Here is a 4,371-nt window from a genome sequence, read left to right as displayed (position 1 = left end):
TTTATATTTATTTATTTATTATTTATTTTATGTACTTATATATTTAATATGTCATTATAATTTATTTCTTTATTTAAAGTAATGTTTTAATTATTACTATAAATTAAAATTATTAAAATTAATTAAAATTATTACTTTAATTATTTATGTTTTATTATTATTAAAAAAGTGTTGTTTGATAATTTATGAAAATCAATTAATTTGAAATGAATATTTAAAAATTAAGTTGAATACATTTATTTAATTAAAACAGAACAATACATAAGGAAACAGGCTCTCTAACATACACGTTTATAAAAAAACCAATGCAAACTGCCTGCTAGTTTAAGCTATAATCATGCTTCCTTTTGAAATAAGCCTAATTGCTATGGTGAGGTGCATTTATTTTAACATGTGTGCTGTCTATGCAACCAATCACGAAAGAAAATTTTTTCGTAGATCCCACTTTTGCACTATTAGCAAGTGCGTATTTTATAAATTAAGCTAAACACTAGTTCTTTCAATTATTCTCCATACACAAGCTTTTGGTATGCCAAAACAAATATCAAATTCGCAAAAAGTATTCATATTTGCCATATATCACAAAAATATACAAATTTTCTTCATTGCTCTCGTCCAATTGTGACCAGCAGGGTTATTTTGTATTTGCTGATTGGATTTTATTAACAAATCTATTAAAATATGAAACATAATTAATATATAGCAATTTTATTTTTTATGCGCAAATGCAAATTCAGTAATCTTTAACGGAAAAATTATTGAACGCTTCCACAAAATTTCCACTATATCCATGCTGATGCACTTCATCCCTTGAACTTAATACACTTGAACTAGTATTTAAAAAGGGAATGGAAGAGTCAGTTTTGCTTGATAATTCTAATAAAATCTGCAATTTCCATTTATTTACTATAGAATTAAATTTAAGTTTTTAAGTAAATACTAAATAAAAACTTACATTTCATACTTCAGACATTTCAACAGATTTTATTTATTTTCCATTTTTTAGAATTTTTGTATTCAAAATTTTCTCACTTATTTTTTTAGCGAATAGCTTTCGAACTTTCTAGTGAGCGGACGTGTTTTTAAGCCGGTCTCGGAAAAATTTAAATTTCAGTATAAAAACAAGTAAATAACAATCACTTTTAAAAGAATAACTTTTGTTATTAATACAAAAATAAAAAACAGAAAATTCTCGGACAAAAAAACAATTCCTAAAAGTTAAAAGTGCATAAAATATTAATTTGAAAATAGCGCGCGCTTTTTCGATTTTTGTTGATTTTTGCACAACTTTAATATTAAAAAAAAACTCAAATAGCTGACAGAGACAGCAAATTATTTTCTAAAGCTCAAAATAAAAAAAGTGAGCAAGCATTCAAACAAAATATCAGTGCGGTTTTGTGAATATATAAACAAAACAAAAAAGTGCTGATAGAGACAGCTAGTATTATTACAAACGTATTCCACAAAAGCTGTAATTGGAAGCCCGCAATTCATCACAACACAACACAACATCAAAACCAACATACGTGCTAACATTGGATTTTGGAATTTAAAGATATTTATTTTATTAATTATTATTATTTTTTTATTATTATTATTATTATTATTATTCTTAGTATAATTATTATTCTTTTTTCTCTCTTTTTGTTTTTATTTATATGCTTAATTATTAGAATATAAAGTATAATATTTTACACATTTTCATTTTATTTTTACATCTTCATTTTTATTTTTATTATTTTCTTCTTTATATTAATTTAATTTAATTTTACTTATATTTATATAGTTAATTTAATTTAATATCAATTAATATTAATAGTAGTTAAATTAAGTAAATCTTATAGCACACCTGCTATTTGCATATATAACCACGTATGCAAATGAGCAATCAAAATCTAGTAAGAAGACATACGATAAGCATTCCAAGTAAACGTAATGCTTATTTGGTAATAGACGCATCGAATACGTTGCCTCTGAAAACTACACAAACTGACAAAAGCTTGTCAAACATTGCACCTTCAGCAACTTCGCTTGCATTTTCCGACTTAGCGAGTCCAAAAAATAAAATAAAGGTCCAAACAGGCATGGAACGCTATGTAAATATGAAACGCAAACTTAGTCCTCAAAAAAGCAATTCAAAAGGTGCTAAAATAACTAAAACTATCAAAGATAGTGCAACTACAAACATTCTTTCTGGCAATAGATTTGCTGAATTAGCTGAAACTACAGAAGAAGCTAATCAGCCTATTAACAAAAATTTTAAACCGTCTCCAATCTACTTGCGTGAACGCAGCTCAAATAAGCTAGTTACAATCCTTGCAAGTCTGATTGGAAATAATACTTTTCATATTGTTCCTATAACTAGGGGCAATATACACGAAACCAAAATCCAAATCGACACTGAAAACAATTTTAGAGTCATAACCAAATATTTCGAAGACAGCAAAAAAATTACTACACATACCAACTAAAGAGTAGTAAGGGCCTTGTTGTCGTAATTAAAGGTATCGAATCAGATGTAGACCCCATTGAGATAACAGTTATAAACATTGTTAACAAAGATAAAATCCCACAACCTATGTTCAAAGTTGAACTTCACCCGGAAGCTTCTAAGCTTAAAAAAGATGAGAGCCATCCCATCTACAACCTACAGTATTTACTTCACCGCAGAATTAGCGTTGAGGAGCCCCACAAAAGAAATGGTCCGGTGCAATGCACAAACTGCCAAGAGTATGGCCATACTAAGTCATATAGCACTCTTAGTACAGTGTGCGTAGCTTGCGGCGAGCTTCACCATAGTTCCGAATGCGATAAAAAAGCATTAAAGGATACCAACTCCAAAAAATGTAGCAACTGCAGTGGAAATCACACTGCAAACTACAGAGGCTGTCCCATTTATAAAGAACTGAAGCACAGGTTAGCTCTGCAGAAAGAAGCGTTGCGTAATCCTACAAGAAGCAACACCATTAAATTAGTTAAAGTACCTCAACCTTTAACTTTTAAGCCTGTTACACGAGGTGTTTCATTTGCTAATGTCGTTAAATCTGACAAGCAATAAGCCCCTCCAGTTCAAAGTAATAGTTTGGAAATAATGATCTCCACTCTCACTCAGAGCTTAACTCAGTTCATGTCAATCATGCAAACTACTCTTAACGAGATAGTTAAAATGCAAAGCCAATTAATGCAAATTTTTGTCTAAATAATGAGTACTTTAAAAATTTGTACATGGAATGCAAACGGCTTAAGCCAACATAAACTTGAACTCACAAATTTCATGTCTCGAGAAAGTGTGGATGTAATGCTTTGCTCAGAAACACATCTAACTAACAAAAATTTCTTTTCTATTCCTGGTTATTTATTCTATAATACTAGCACAAACAAGTTAGATTGCAAAAAAGCACCGGGATATGATAATATCTCACCCATCATGATAAAAAACTTACCCCTTTTGGCCATAAATTTTATCACAAGACTTTTTAATGCCATAATTAAATTTGGCTTTTATCCAACAGAGTGGAAAACATCCATGATTATCATGATTCATAAATCAGGTAAAGACCCCACGCTTGCCTCTTCATACAGGCCAATAAGCTTACTGCCATGCCTTTCTAAAACCATGCTAAAACCGTTCCTTGACGTTCAAAACTTAATACCGTCCCACCAGTTTGGTTTTAGGAAAAAACATGGAACTATTGAGCAAGTGAATCGTATAACGAATGAAATAAGACACGCATTTGAGCTCAGAGAACATTGTTCCGCGGTATTCCTCGATGTTAAACAAGCATTTGATAAAGTATGGCATAATGGACTCATATATAAGATACGCTATTCATTACCTGCAAATGTCCACTCAGTTCTAGAATCGTATCTGCATAATAGAAGCTTTAAAGTGAAATGCAAATCATATACTTCGAATAATTTCCCAATAGAAGCTGGCGTTCCACAAGGAAGTGTTCTTGGCCCTATATTGTATGTACTTTACACATCTGATATCCCGATAAGTAGTTCAGTTATCACCACAACGTTTGCCGATGATACGGCAATTTTATGCCGAAACAGAAACGCTGTGCTAGGTTCAAACCAACTTCAATCTCACTTATATCGGGTGGAGAAATGGTTGTCAAAATGGCGAATTAAAATTAACGAACTAAAATGTAGACACGTCATTTTTACCTTAAATCGGAGTACATCTCCAACAATTTTACTAAACAACATTCCCATACCACAAGCAGATAATATAACGTACTTATGTATCCACCTAGACAGACGACTAACTTGGCGCAAACATATTGAAGCCAAAAAAATTCAGATGAAGCTTCAAGCTTCTAAGTTGCATTGGCTCATTAATAGCAGATCTTCCCTGTGCCTAGA

Source organism: Teleopsis dalmanni, chromosome 1 (genome assembly GCF_002237135.1).
Source record: "Teleopsis dalmanni isolate 2A chromosome 1, ASM223713v2, whole genome shotgun sequence".
Classification (NCBI taxonomy): Eukaryota; Metazoa; Arthropoda; class Insecta; order Diptera; family Diopsidae; genus Teleopsis; species Teleopsis dalmanni.
The sequence above is the reverse complement of the archived record's forward strand: the minus strand, read 5'-3'. Positions refer to the sequence as shown.